Here is a 16,978-nt window from a genome sequence, read left to right as displayed (position 1 = left end):
ATATATATATATATATATATATATATATATATATATATATATATATAAAGAACTTTATTCTACAGTTTAACAATTGAATACATTTTATTAGAGATGCAGAAAATATTAAAAATAATGTGCCATAAACACCACAAGTTATTATCTAGTTTTATGTTAGTTATTAATTAATAATTGTATATTCTGAATGTGATATAAATTACTTCAAATATTAAAAATATTACAGAAATATATTATATGAAGAATAAATTATAAAAACTAAGAATCTTATCTGTAATTACCATTCTCTATCGTCATTTTCATTTTATTTCAGTCATTTTGATTTCTTAACTGATATCTTATTATCGATATTATTAATAGAAACTTTAACGTGAAGGGAATAGGAAAGAGAAAAAAATTCTCTTCTAAAAGAGAAATTGGCTGACAGTGTAAATGACATGTTAATTGCTGCTCCTTCGGATTCAGTGAAATGCCCATTACGACTCTGTCTGACCCGTATTATCCGTACTTTCTTTCATAAACTATATCTCGGTGCGCTAAATAAAATATGTGTCAAAGTATCGTCTCTCTTGCCCTCCGACCGGCATGACCGTTCGGTCCGGAGTCAGCATAAGTTTTCAACTTAGTGGTGAAGGAAGCTCCTTGCGGCAACTTGCGTACCCGCAGAATCTCGTGAACAGACTCAGCGCACGCCAACCTCGAGGAAGAGTAAGGCGGCGGAAGGTATTTCTTGGGTCGTGGCATACTCTTCTCTCATCCCGAACACGTAGCTACCAGCACACGCGTATCCCCCTTATCTAGAGCGGCGTGTATAGCCGGGCGCAAACCCCGTTTCTTCGTCAGATGAAATGTTAATAGCGACGAAGATGCGTGCAAGCTGCAAACGCGAACTTTTCGCGTAATACCCAGCACTGCCTGCCAGCCGCGCATTCTTTTTGCACGGTTCGCCGAATATTCCGCGTTCTTCCGAGCGCATGAAACGGAGTGTCTCGAATTCTCTCTCGGCCGTGTTAACAACGTGCGCGCTCTTCATTTTTTTTACTAACGAGAAGCTCGAACGTTGGGTGATTCATGGAAACCCGTAAATCAACTTGACTACCTGCTCCTTAAGGGAATAATTTCGGTCTCTTTTTCACCAAGTGATTTATGAATTAATATCTTTCTTAAGCCGTTATGTGGTATATTCTGTGTATGTGTGAATGGTCAGTATATACATATATGCGCTAAATTCACATTGATTAATTTGTTCTTGATTCATTCTGTGCCTTCCATTCCTTTGTTCAAAATATGAAAAATTATTAATGCACGACAATTATTAAACAGACGTATATAGTTTTAGTAAGTTTGAAGCTCTATAAAAACTGCTGACATTTTGTGCATTTTTTGCACCGCGAATAATATTATAAAATGACACGAAGAAGAAAATAATTTAAATGTGTCAAATTTTACAATGTAATAATATCACGATGGTTACTTTTTAATAACGTATAATGGACATTCCAATAATTTTACCAAGTGTCAACTATTAATAATCTGTTTGTATTTCCTATATGAGATTTCATTAATACCGTCAGAAATAATTAAAACCAGTATTTAATGTAGCCTTTGTCCATTTGATCATATTTTGACGGATTATGCGAAAAATGTGGTTTATACATTCTCATATATTTTGATGGCAATATGTGTCGCATATTTTCCGATATCGAGAGTCCGGGCTTTATTTATAATCATTATTTATGAAAAGCGCAACGTTCATTATCCTCGATATGATTAAAGGTCCTGCAACCGCATAAATAATGCTCGTATAACATATTTTTTTTTTAACTTTTAGATGGTGAAATTATCGTGAATAATGTTTAACAATATTGCGCACTGGATAACTTTGTCATCAGCGCACAGCGTTAAATTATATTGCCTAATTGTGAGAAGACGATCTACGTAATACGCCTAATACAGGCAACAGTTAACTTTGTTCCCACGAGGATGAGGTACAAATAGCTCGGGGCTTAGCAGCAGATTCGAAATATTCACATATCCCCCGTACCTCCGACCTAAGCATCGCGTTACATCTGGAAGGCCATCAGCAAAATCGATACATTTAAATCGGATGCTACGCTCGATTTCATGACGCGCACGTGTATCAACCGACAAATACTACGCGCAAAAATCGGCAAAAAATTCCTGGGTTTCACAGCGAGGACCATTCGTCTGTGTTAAAAAGGGATTCGCTGTCGATATCGCTGCATACATCACACACGTGATCGATGATGGCGATTCTAGCGGATCGTTGCAACCGGTTATTTCATGCGCAGATTGAGAGAGGAACATTGTTTCGGCTTAAAGATAACGCTTTGTTTCCGGTGCTCCGCGGTGAACAATGCACGCACGAAAATCGAATAACGCTCATAAAGCTGTAGATAAGCGCCGGCTGGGTGGAAAAAAAGCGCGGCTCAAGCAGCTTTCATATTTCACGACTGCCACTTGCGCCATATTTTTCATTTTACTCTATTCTCGCCCTTTTTAATTACTGATAACGCGGGAAAAAACCGCACAGCGCAGCTCGTGCGCGCGATTGCGGAGATTTGTAGCCGACATCGGTCTGCGAAATTAAGTTTTACAAATTTACAGTTTATTATTCCACCGGATGCATTACGGATGGAACAGTTGACTAAATAATGTGTAATAATATTATTTAAGATGAATACTTGCAAATCTCACCATGTTCCAATGTTTTATGTTCGCTCTCGGTAGCTGGACTCAAAGACAATGAAAAAGTCGCTCGAGAGGCCGCATGTAACGTTTATGGAAAAACTCAAACGCGTTTCGTCCGTCGATTGCGTTTAGACAGGTTTTTAATTATACCGTAATGCGCGTAAACGTTACGTAATTTTCTAGAAACGTATAGAGGCGGGCGTGGGTGCGGCTAAATCGAGTTATCGATGCCGTCGCGCCTATCGAAAGGTCACAACGAAACGTGCCGACATACGCTAATTCGCGATCTACAAATCTCCCACGTAGTAAAACGCCGCACGATACGACGCGGAGCGGCGCGGCGCGGCGCGATGTAGCGCAACTGCGAATCGGCAGGGCCGCGCGGCGCGGCGGATCAATTGGAGCGTACTCTTCGGCGTTTCGAGAGAGCGTTCGCTGCCGGATCCCGCGTTCCCGATGGTCGTGAACGATCGATACGCGAAACAAAGTGTCGACCGTACACATTTCTATACGTTCCAATCCGAAGGGCAATTCAATTGCGGTGGACGTCCCATACGGGCATCTGCAATATTCTCCGCGAGCAATCGTCCTCCAGAGACCGTCAATGTATGCGCTCGCACGGCTCCCAATGACATTTACATTTATATTGACACGGCGCTCAATGGGATCTTGAACAACGGCGAATGCTTAAATGCATTTGCGACCCGTGGCTTAACGACCGGGCCCGAATTTTTCCGGTGCCGGATCGGCGCGTGGACGCGCGGGAAATGGTACGCGCGAGGACGCGCCGATAACGTCGACGCGTCCCGCAACGGATGCCGAAACGAGGATTCAATGCGATTAAGTTTTCACATTGCGGAAACGCCGACATCGCGCACGTAGCTCGCGATACAAGTGCGTTAACTCTTGTGCGAGCACGCGCGCGCGTTGTGTTACCTTTTCGGCAAATTATATTTGACAAAAATTGACTTTTTTCTCTATTCGCATCTACCGCGCATTTTGTAAATTTGATTGTAAATGTAAATCTGTCTATTTACGTACGAGTACGCATTATAACGTGATGTGACTAATACTACGAGCTCCGGAAGTAAATGAAATACGTAATATCTTTATGAGAAAATAGATTTTTCCACAGAAAATTAATAGATAAAAGTATAGTAATAATTTTATTATACTAGTAATTATATACATCAATACTATAAATGTAATTATTATAAACTAAACGTCAATAGTAAGTATTAATATACTAAACCTGAGTATTGAATTAACGTCATTGATATTCAATAATATTTGATATTGAATAATATCCTAGTGATTAATACTTAACGATCCTCTGACCATTGATAGTCAAAATTATCCAAATATTATTTGCGTTAATGAAAGGTGTTCAATATACTAAAATAATAAACTTATATATTATAAATCGTAATCTATCTTATAGATTAAAACATGTAAAATATTCATGACTTCCATAGCGAGCTGTTATTACGAAATTCTCTCTGTGCATATATCAAAAAACACAATACTCATGTAATTTTCATTTTCGTTATTGATACGACGACGAAGATGCAGCTAATAAAAGATAAGAATCTATGTCGGGTTTGTTTGGCTTTCACGTAATTCTTTTTATAGCTCGATTTATTAATATACTTAATATCAAAGAACTTCAATTTGGAATAACGTACGATACTATTCTATCCGTTATCGGGATAATATTTATCAGATTGGTAAAAATACAATACATGAATATCTATTCTATAATTGAAATTAAACTTGGTACAATATACCTGCAGTCAACGAAAGAATCGATTGTCTTTATGACGATGCACGTACGTAACAAAGAAGTCTTTCTTTAGACTCTTTAATTCGAATAAAGTACATGCTGTGTGCTTTTTCAAAAATAGCTTAATTTCGACCGCTCCTTCGAAGAATTGGTTTCGAACATTGGAAGGAAAAAAAATTACATCTTGATGGCTCGTTATACGGCCGATACCCCAGCGACTCGTGCTCTATGAGTATACCTTCAGCCGCTATAAGAGCTGTAACCAAATTCGCCTCACGTATTTCCATGGCCCTTTAAGCGCGACTTCGTAGGCCACGACCTGCAATTTATCTGGAATGACGTTCTATTAAGATGGGATTCGGTTGCCTTCGCCGGATCCTTACCAACTTCCGAGGTGCACAAAAGCCGAGAGCCTTTCGCTTCACGGATAGCTGGACTGCGCGCGGGCTAATGAGTTTGTAACTTTTTAAACGGTCCTTCAGCGAGCGCGCGATTCTTAGTGTCAGTCTAAGATGTCGATAGTCGATACTCGACACGGTGATTTAAGACCTTCCTTCGAGAGCTACGGCAAGTTAATTGTAACCTGATAGCGTTTTAAATTTACTCGCCGGATATTGATTTACCGTGGTTACAAATAACATGATCCGCTGTCGTGAGAAATTCAATTATTTTTCAGACCAATCACGTTTATCTATCGATTAATTTCAAAAGTGAGATATCGTTTTAATCTGCGCTAACAATAATTTGCGATAATGACTATCCTGCTCATACAATAAATGTCAAAATGTAAACCAAGTATAAAACTTAAAAAATTAAGTTAATCATCTTCAAAAAGTTAATATGTTATTCGTATTCTTAAAAAATGCAAAAGAAGAATAACGTTTTTCAATCGACACAAACCGATTAAAAAGTTAACAATATTTCTTAAGTATAGAAGTACATCTGTATACTAAAGTACATCTATATACGTATCTGTCTGAACGTATGAACTATCTTCTTTTGCATCAGACAATTATATTAAGTATTGGGTAATATGCAAAGTGATTCTTACGAGAAATAAAGAATATCTCAGAGACAAAACAACTGTTAAAGACTTAATAAAGTAAATGTGTTAACGTATTTCTATTCTCCCTTGTTTAACGGCCATTATTTTTAAATTATGAAACACAAATACATTGTGCCAGATGAGTTTTCGCCGTGCAAGGACATTTTGTTCCGCGGCGACTATCAGGAGACCCGTTCCGTGTGTGAATTGCTCACGCGTCACGTATTATAGCATGCCCGCTCGTTGGGGCTGGGAGTGTGCGCCACGTATAAGCGTTTTCTCCATCTCGCCTCTCAAGTTTTCACAAAGTATACGGCGCGCGGACTGGAATTCTCACAAAAAGAACGTCTCGTATGTGCCCGGGGATTCGTCGAAATATTTCCGCCAGTTGCCTTTCTTATTCCTCCCTCTGTTTCTCACTGTTTCTGCCTCTCCTGCCCCGCGGACAAACGAGGTGGAGCGTATCGTCGTGTCGAGTCGCGTCCGACGAAACGAGTTGAAAGAAGAGGGAAGACACGGATTGCATGAACGATATGTATATATGTAGGCTCCTACTATGTTATGCCGAACAGCCGTATGAACACAAAGACCGACGCCCGCGCCGCGGGTCAGCCGCGGTTTCACAAAGGACCCATTTGTATCTTTCATCGAAACGCTTCTCGTCGATTCCGATGGTTTCGTGAACGATAAGAAAATGACAGTATCAAACGGATTTCGTAATTGCAATACCAGCTGCTGGAATGTCGAATATACGCATTCCAAATAGCCGTGAGATAACCGTGGCATTGGAATCGGCCTCTTTAGCGTCAGCGACGAATGCACGATGCGCCCATTGCATACGCGAATCATATGTACAATATGCGTGCAAATCGAACAATCGCATCTGGTCGGCGAATGATATTCCCACCCCAACGAAAGTTAGCTCGCTCAGGACTGCGACAGGACCATCCTTTCGATGGCAGAAACTTATTTCGTTTTACCAGCGAGCGTCGTTTTATTATTCCCGCACTGGAGAAGAAAACTTCTCATGGAAGACAGGCGAAATTCGTCAGGCCTCGTCGGACTTGTTCTTTCTCCATGGCACGCAGTGATTTAACGCTCTTGCAACGATGCTGCGTGAGGAGGGGTGCAGAGGAGGATAAGACGCTCAATCAAAATCATTGCACGCGGTCTAACGTGAAGGGATGCGCGAGAGAGGGCAATTTCGCGGAGTGTGTCGAGATTAGTGGTAGTCTGTTGTCAGTTTAGAGGAAAATAAGTGGGATAAGATGAGGATGAAATGACGGGGCGTACTTTATATAGGATAACCGCGCGGAATAGGAATGAGCACTGAATGCCGGCAGTATATACGTAGATATTCACGCGAGATCACATTGGAAATTGATTTACTCGCTGCTTAACAAATTCCTTTTTACACATTGTAAAATTGTTACTGATTGTCTGTTGTTAGAGAGAAGGTTCTAATTAGCAGATTAATCTTATCAAAAGATCAATGGTTTTTCTTATCTTTTTCGTGATTGCCATTTTCCTTCAAATATATTTACATTGAATAAAAATTGATCGAGTTATATATTACATTATTAATACAAAAAATTGTAATAGAACAATAATGAAATACGTATTTTTTAAATATACCTTTATCAAATTGCTTCTCATAACTTTATAATTAATTAAACAGTCATTATTTCGTAAACCCATTATTGCTTCAATAATGCATCAATTAAATTATCGTTCAATTATAGCTCTATCCCAAATAGCAATCGTTTGAAAAGAATATTGCATTGTAAAATTTAATCGCATTTTTGCCAGTCGTAATTAATGTCGAAACGCTTCGATTCGAATTTTTTGCTTAAAAATTTTGGATATTGTACCGGTCACGGTCGAAATTGCACGTACGCCTCGATCGGCAAATGTTCGATGGTTTCATTATCAATCCATTGTAACGTAAAATCCGAATTCGCCAATCCATCCTCGTTCACAATTTCGTTTCGATATGACGAGCGTGATATCACCCGGATATTGATCCTGCCGTATGACATACACGCGCGTACGTGCAAAGAAGCGCGCGCGCGTGAGCAGCTCATCGAAAGCACCACGATTGCGCGACTGAATCGGTTACTCTGAAGCTTGATTTCAATTTGCCATAATTTCATAGAATTGATAATCAGGATTTCACATGTTTCTCCAACCGCGTCGCTAGGTGAATGATATAACTTTCACGAAGACGAGAAATGTACTGCAAATTATTATGTTGATAATATGCATTTACAACGTGAATACGGTGCTTCAAGTCGCGTATGAGATCGAGAACGAGACAGGAGAGAAAGATAGAAGCGAGAAATTAGATATTAACGCTGCAGAAGCTTGATGCCTTAAAATATGCATAAATGATCTAAATATCTCATATAAGCTGATTTCATACCTTCATTATTACGTAGTACGTGATTATTGCATCACATACAGAGAAAAGAAAAATAAATATATTTGTAAATCAGTTAATGTTTTATTTTTAAAATATTTTATATTATTATAAGATCTTGATATATTATAATGAAGAAAATTTGTGTTATTTAAGATCTTAATATATTATTAAGATATTAATTTCCATTAAAATACACAAGTTCCTGTTAATAAATAGTATAGAAAGAAAAATTACTATATGACTAATCAGATGCAATATTATCAATTAGCATTGTGTAAATTTCAATCGTTTGAATGGCAGGCAAATTACAAATTAAACTATGCAAATTTTAGATTTTAAAACCTTACATATAACGTTACATATAAAGTAGCTAACAAGGTAAAAGAAAATCAAAAAAGAGAAAGAGAAAAATTTCACGACGTTACGCATCAGAACTTCGAGTTCCAAATGCGACCTCGCGAGAATCGTTCGCGTCGCAAAATCTAACGAATTTCGCCGCAGCGTACGCCAAGTTATACCCGCATGGGTGAAAGTGCAAAGAAACGATACGAATGTATTCCTCCCTCCCTCCTTTCCACCCTCCCACCCTCTCTCTCTCTCTCTCTCTCTCTCTCTCTCACAGCTTTACACTTGCTGCAAGTATTTATCTGGTTATACGAACGCGAGAATTTGAGGAAGAACTGGTATCCCGTGCAGAATAACGATGCGTTAATTCACGCCTTGTAAAGTTATATTTCCCTCGGTGTTTGACTTAAATTAAAAAAATAAAAACAGAAAATTTGTCATTAAATTATAGAATTATGTATATCAGTTGAGTTCATATAGTTTTATCTCTAATAATACATTTAAGCATAATGCATAAAATATTAGCACGTTTATTTTAGCTCATTTTTGATACAATCTTCGAAAAAATAATATATAAAGATTGGTAAGTCGCTCAAAAATTAATATAAAATTATTAAGTAGAACCTAAATAAGATAGTAAACAATTTGAACAGAAATGTATCATGGGGAACTCACTTAAAAATTATATATCATCTTTAATATAATAACGTATATATGTACTGCTAATAAACATTTCTGTATATACTCTTTATTATTAAAAATTAGTATTCTTTGGTTAGAATTTTTTATTAGCCGTTATTTTTAACAATATTCTTTTTGGTATACTTTGTAGACGAAGAGACAATTCAAGTCATAACGCAGGATTTTGCTTGCACAGTAAACGACAATCGCATTGTTTCATCTTTACCGAGTATGTCGGTCATTGAGAAGAAGGAATAACCCAGTACAGCGGTAGAATCAACGACGAATTGCCGTGAGATATATCGTTTTTATTATGGAGGACTCACAATAACCCTTACTCGATTTAGAGTCCAAGCAGTCCGCAGAGACTCAACGTTGGAAGGAAAGAAGAACGAGGAGAGGTAAAATGGAGGTAGCTCGCGCGAGAGACAAAGAGTAGCAAATGTCCAACCGAAGGGTGAGATACGCGAGGTTTCTATGGGTTTGCGGTGGGAAGCCGTTAAAGGGAGAGCGCGCACCCGCTGACGAGGCTTTCCCTAGGTGCAATGGCTCCTAGTTGCTGGACCAAGCTTTCAGGATGAATGGAAGGGGCATAGAGGGAGAGAAACGAGGGGACGGGAGTGACAAGAGGTACCCCGCGCCGGAACCGAAGAGGCAGAAACGGGACGAGGCGGAAGAGAAACGGGGGAATGAAATCGAGGGAGGGCGAAGGAATTGAGGATCGGTGGAAGCGGAGAGCCGAGCTCAGCGCGGAATCGCCCGGCCGGAAAACGCGACACCACCGGAAGATTGCACTATCGCGCACCCACTTGTTTTCTATTCCCTCGTCGTGGCCTTTCGCCCCCGCGCCCGACACCGCCCTTCCTCTCACTCCTCCCGGGACGTACCACGCGTCTCGCCTTTCTCCTCTGCATGCACCAGCCGATTCTTCCATCCAACAGCGTATATACAAATCCGTTTCGTCAGTTTCCTTTGTTCTGCCTGGGTCACCGGACCCAATTCTCTAGTGGCTCGAGTGGTACGCACGCTCGCTCGATTTTCTGTAAAACGTGCGATTCCTCGTCCAACGAAACTACCACATTTCTTCCGTCAAACGGAGGAAGCACCCAGCAAGTGAATTTCGAGCGGTAAAGAGCTGTAGTTTAGAGGATGAAGATGCTGCCGCTTAGGACTTTGCTTCGTAATACCGGGCTCCGTTTTACGAGACCAGCGTGCGCGTACCGTTGATTAAAACTCGCTGCTTTCCACTTTGAGATTCTTTCACTCAAAGTCGACACCGCCACGTTCTTCCTCTGTGATACATACGTGTACGACGAAACGTCCACGTTTCGTTTGATTTCACAGTCTTCGTTTCAAACGCGCTTAATTCTACTGGACATTTTTAATTAGTTATATTACCTTGGTTAAAAAACAACATTAAATAAAAGGAGATGATTATACAATATATACATTAATTGCATCAAATTTTTGCGTACAAATTTGATATTATAATTAGGATAATTTGTATGTTTAAACAAGATGACATATAATTTCATTAAATGCCTTCTATTGATTTTAATCATCTAATTTTTCTTCAATAAAAATAGTAAATGCTTTAAATTTATAAGTAAATAAGTATATCCCATGGAATTACGATCTACAAAGACTAGTTCTAAAGAGATTACTGTTTAAAGATCTAGATTTTACAGATTGCGAAACAGCAGGTCGTTGCTATCAGCGAATAAAAATCACTCGAGGAGAAAACGTCGCGGTCTTTACGCGTAGTAGTTCAACCTAAGTCCCACTCAGTTTAACTAAGACTTCGGAGTATACTAGCTTGGTTTTACGAGATCTATGCGGCACCACCGGTTTCGTTGATTAAAACTCTTCACTTCTCTCAAATCGCCGGAACTCGTATGGGACAAAACGAAGATAAAGAGAAAGAGAAAAAGAGAGAGAGAGAGAGAGAGAGGGGGGGGGAAGGAAAAAGACCCACGCGCGGTGACTGCCGAGAGAATGAAAGAAGGTGCGAGAGCCTCCTTATTCCGGAAATTGAAAAAAGGTAGGAATGGCGGCAATGATGAGAGGGAAAGAGAGAGGGTGACAAATGTAAAAAGAGAGAAAGATAGAAAAAATGTAATGAAGGAGTAAAGAAAAGAAAGGGAACGAAAGGGCCTGGTTAGAGAACGGAAACTGCGCGCAGAGCGCGTTTCGCGAGAATGTACTTATGCATTGGAATTCCCTTCTCGAGAGCGCGACGACGGCGCTGGTAATAGGGACTTCGCCACTAGCATCTTAGACGAAGTTGCGATTTTCCTTGCGGTGAGAAAAGAGAAAACATAAACTGCGGACGAAGACGAGCATTGCGAAAGCGGGCGCGCGCGTATGCGAGGGACGAGAGGCAAAAAGAAAGCGACGCGGCCGAGAGACGAGAGATATAGTTCGATAAGTATGAGCGAGTGTGTCGTACGGGCCGAAACGAAGTTTGCCAGACTCGAGGTTGCCAAACGCGACTTCGGAGAACGAGCGGTAGAGCGAGGCAGGAAGAACAAATATGTACCCGAGCCTGGTTCCGACGGATAAAGGATTTTCCTTGAACATGACGTAAGACTTTCCTAGGATAACACTCTTCTTATTTTCTTATTCCTTTTTACTCATAACCCAGTCATTTTTATATCTGTAGCATTTACGTACGAAAATCGTGGTAACGATATATAATCAACGTAAGATATGTCACGAACCTCGGCGGCGAAAATACGTGCTTCGGTATCTCTCACTGACGTTTCGTACTAGATCATTGTGTTAGAAACAGTTGATTTCGGGACACGCTACGCTTCTCACGCGCGCGACTGTCCTACGATTGCTGTATACGAGAGTAGCCCTAAGGCACGGAATAAACTCGCTCCAAGATACTTGCGAGTGTTTGGCGCTACGTGTGCAACTCGCCGTAGCGAAGTTTGCATCGAGACTGCCAGCCGCAGGTCGTAAGGACAAATCTGTTTTCGAGTTTCGTTGGGTTACCGGCGAACAAGGAATTTCCTTGATCACCAATACGAATTTCGAATTAAGGTGACCTGCGATACACGTAGGCGCGTATACGTAAGCAGATTATATATTTAACTGTATCGCCTACATCTGTATACGTATATCTATATACATATATGTACATAAGTATCACATACACGCACACACATATTATATAATATACGTATATTTCTCATGGGCAGAGTTAGTAATGCTACAAATCAATGGTGTCTAAAGTTTAACGTAGCCCAAAGCATGTTATACGCGGCAGCGTGTAATTAACCCCTTAACCCGTAAGTCGACAACGACCTTATAACATCCTGAATGTACATTCGGTGATGTCAAGCCATTTATCCCAGTATCGCCAGAACAGATTTACTACCAGGAGCGGCAGTATTAGACAAATCAGACGTTTCTTGCACCAATCGCGTGTTCATGGTCCAGTTTGCGATAGAGCGATCGGAGCACAGATAAGTACAAATATCGATTCATCGTAAGGCGTAAGTAGCGAGCAATTTCCACCAATTGGCAATATTCCGCGCCGTTGGCGGCCGATCGGAGCCTTACAGTAATTTCGGACGATTCGCTGGAATCTTCGACAATACGTTCCATCACTGAAATGCGTCATTTCGGAAATATACTCATTAATCGGATCGTATCGGCAACTTTGAAGCATTTCCGGTTTTATCGACTAATCTGATTATCATTCTAATCGCAAGTGCAAGTCATCGACAGATTTATCCTGGCGTCACGCGCCAGGAGAGATAATTGGTGACGTTCGTGGCGTTCCAGTGAGAATCGGTAAGTACGATCGATCGTTAAAACGCGATAGAAAGTTCGCTCCATGAAGTGTAAATTTTTAATCAAGTGGAAAAAGCGGGGACCCTCATGCTGCCAGTCCCGCTTTCATTCCCCGCATGAAAACGCAGAGTTACGGGGAAAGTTGGATAGCCGTTAGTTGGATGGAAAACTTGTGAGTTTTAACTTCTATTCCACCTTTGAGTTCAAAATTATGTACAGAATTGCCCACAAAAATATTTATCCAATTTTTTAAATAAATTAAGCAATATTAAATTTGAAGTAATTGACAGCTTTCTAATTTTTCGGAATTAATTAAATAATCTCGTAATAAATTTTAGTGACATATAGGTATAGATAAGAGTGTTTTAATCTTTGGATAATTTCAAGTAAATATTAATTTAATAAAACTTTTTATTTAACCTGTATTCATAACTATGTAAATTTCAAATAAAAATCATAATAGTTTTCTAGAATATTATTTAACGCAATGAAATGGATTATATTCGCTATAATTTAACGAGCATTCAATATATTAAATTTTCAAGATGGTAAACGCAGATTATCTTTTTTAAGAATTAAGTAACATAATATATATATATACGGAAAATTGCATAAGACTCCTACTTGCGTTACTAGGCAAATTCAGCAAAGTTTCAATCTCTCCACAACTTCGCTCTACCCAGATAGAGTTCCCGCGATTCTGCTAGGAATAACACGGTAAACGTATTCCTTAAACCGGAAGTTTATCAGGGAATCCCGGCTGTGGTCAAGCGGATTCCGCTACCCTTCACACAGCCGCACATACACACACACACACCTATCTACCCTCTATTCTCCCGCACTTCAGGGGCGCAAAATATTCGAGCAATTTGGTGACACTGCCAAGCGTCCGTTGGGGTCCTTTTTACCCGTGGTGTTAGCCGGCTTAGTTTTATCGTGGACGTATTATCCTTCCTTCCCTTTCATCTCTTTTCCGTTCCTTCCTTCGCGCATGTTTCTTCTCTCTCTCTTCACCGTCTCTCTCAATACCACTGCGTCTTCCTCTCTCTTTCTCTCTCTCTCTCTCTCACCCCATGATACCAACTACATTTCGGCTCTTACCTATTCTGGATTAATGCCAGTGGTCTTGCCATCCCCGAATCTCCTCTTCGCCGCTTCGAACGAATATCACCTTCCAACTCCTCCCATCTCTTTTCGTTCTTGTCTATCGTGTATATTCCCTCTCTCTATCTTTCTCTTTTCTCTGTTTTCTGGCATACAACGCTTCGCCGGAGCAGTATAGATGTAAAGCTGGCAGTCGTAAACGAAGAATTACGAAGTCGAGCGTCGCTGCCGGCGGAGGGCATACTCGTGTATACTCGCTGTCGCGCTCAGTTTACCCTTCTAAGTCGAATCTTGGAGTTCAGATCTTGTCGCCTTTACATCACTCGCAGCGGGTGTTAGAGGATGACGAGACTTGCACATCGCAGTGGAAAATGTCAACTTCCTTATGATCGATCGTTCAGAGAATATGTTGTAATTTTCTTAACTTTTCATTTATGATTATTCAAATATGATTAGATTTATTTATATACAATATGTGCAAATGTGCTTCTAATTGTTCTAATAAAAGATTAAATTGCAGATAAAATTGTTAAATTGTGATAATATCATATACTACAGCAAAATTATTTGTGTAATAGATATTTTTCACATTGCATAAATTAATAATAAAATGTTTGTATTTATGCCATTTTAATTCAATCTAAAATAATTTGTTTAGTTGTTATGTTCATTGGATCATGTGTTAAAATTCCTTTATCTTGATCATTATCTCTATCAAGGTAAAAAACATTATATTATCTATTTGTGTCACAAAATTATATCAATAGTAGAAAAAAGTGTTAGTTTTTTTATTAACAAAGTACGCGCTAAATATTTGAATGTATTAAATCATCCCAAAGAAACGTATTCAAATCTTGTACTTAAATTGTTTTAGACTAAAAATTGCAGAGATATCGACTACTGTCGAAACAATAACACGTTTATTTATAAATTTTTTCAGCCATTTGCACTACTCAAGCAATTATGGATTTCAAAGAAAAAATAATGACTTGAATTACTGACATCAAGCAAAGAATCTTCATCAAACTTGCAGTTCAAGACTAGAACGTCAATGCATATTTGATGGAAACTTAGCTATTTCTAGTTAGCTATTTCGCAAAGCAGTGTTAAAAAATGGATGGACACTTTTTAATGTTACATTCTATTTTTGATGCTCCACTTGAAAATTGTTTGCTCGATGTCAAATTAGTAATTTTTTCTTCGAAATCCATAACCACTTGAATAGTGCAAATGACTGAAAAGATTTATAAACATACGTGCTATTTTCCCCAAAGCAGTCATATTTGTTTGAGATGACCCAATATCCTAATACAATAATTGCTTGTAAAAACTATTATTTGCCATTTAGTATTTAGAAATTTAATCAATTTATGTAACCATATATTTGATACAATAGAAAGCAATCGCACATGTGAAATATATTTAGTAAAATGTATTGTGCTATATGATATGCATTACGGCAACGTACGTATTGTATTAAAATAGGTTTAATATCAAAGAGATAATTCGCTAATTCTATCGTTAAATGGACCTCGCTCTACATGGCACCGGATCATATATTGCCTCGTTGACAATGTATATGTGTGAAAAAGAAAGAGTTAAATACATAAATATTATAGATAAATAGATAGACAAGTAGATAGTTAAATAAAAAAATAGAAAAGAGAGAGAGAGATAGAGAGAGAGAGGAGGAGTGAAGAAAAGAGAGAGGGAAAGTGAGAGAGCACGTTAGTTAGTATAACCTAAATATTATACATTAAACAGTCATCTTATATCCACCGCAATCTATTTCAATTACGAACGCTAAAACAAACAGTTTCACGACACCCCGGGGAATCTGGTCTCGAATTTCGTGCTCCTCGGAACGATCGTCTTATCTTGACGTATCGTCGGTGCGCGTCGCCGTAGTTACGTCGAAGATGATTTAAGGAGATAGATTTGCGCGCCGTCCCGGGTCTCACCGGTTTGCTGTAGATCCGGCGTGGAGACACCTTAATTGGTTTAGGTTTTCCTGATATCGGATTTTACAAGGCGACTCGCAAGGAATGAGGTATTCCGTACGCTTAATATCATAAAGATAACTATCATGCCAGAGAAATACCACGATATCACATTATTTATCGAAAAAATAGAATTGCTAGTTTTTTTGTCAAAAGGGTCAGTCCTATATATTACATATCCTATACATATACGTGCATACATACATGGTCGAGCAACGAAAATTTCCGAGTGTAAATTGCGACAGCGGAATTTATTCTAAAGCCATGTATACATGATTTCGCGGAAAAATCCTAAGGGGATGGTACGTTTTTACCGCAAAAGTTTTTTTACTACCCCGTGTACGTGTATGAGCATGCCGACAAGCGTTTTATTCCCCTGATTTGCTGCACTTTTCACGCACGTGACAAAGTAGGCCGACAGCAGCATTGTAATCGATACGCTGCGATGAGTTCCAACTGGGATGCAACAAAAATAATGATCATTTTATTAATGCTGCTTGCATCACTATAGAAAAATTTCGCCATAGAAAAAAATTTACCAACATCCTAATTTTACTTATATAATGAATAAGTAAAACGTATATATTTTTATATACGCACACATTACCCGGTAATTTTGGCAACAAATCGTTTTCAACGTGCACTCTTTTAAATTGCTTTAACAAATAAACCTTTTAACCCAATATCCTGTTAAAATAAAAACTTTTTTAAAAGTTTCGTTATTTATTTGTAGTTTTGAAAGTTAATTTACCTATATTTATTTAAAAAATTTTGGTTGAAAAATATTTACAAAGTTTAGTCTAAATATTGTAGAATCCGTATAATAATTTTAAAAATTAATTCTTGTTTTGTATTTGTAAATCAAAAGTTTATGATTTGTTTAAAAAGTTTATAATTACTTTATCTTTCTATACTCCTTCTTGGACTTTATAGAAATAATTCTCTATATTAAAAAATAGTTCTTGACGTGTAAACTGACAACGCTCGTATCATGTAATTTGACACTTTCCTAACAAGATATAATACTTTTTACTACTTGTTGAATTCTGCTTCACTTAAATTTAAAGGTTAATAGGGCCGATAAT

The 16,978-nt window shown here is 38.7% G+C and overlaps 1 protein-coding gene across 7 annotated transcripts in view; it reads right to left on the bottom strand.

Annotated features, from left to right (window-relative positions):
* Window positions 1-16,978, bottom strand: part of LOC112455208 (neurotrimin) — a 175,304-nt gene that overhangs the window by 47,916 nt on the left and 110,410 nt on the right. The window lies entirely within an intron of this gene.

Source organism: Temnothorax curvispinosus, unplaced genomic scaffold (genome assembly GCF_003070985.1).
Source record: "Temnothorax curvispinosus isolate PA1 unplaced genomic scaffold, ASM307098v1 QBEX01000525.1, whole genome shotgun sequence".
Taxonomy (NCBI): Eukaryota; Metazoa; Arthropoda; class Insecta; order Hymenoptera; family Formicidae; genus Temnothorax; species Temnothorax curvispinosus.
Note: the sequence above shows the minus strand (reverse complement) of the source record. Positions and strands in the feature narration are given on the sequence as shown.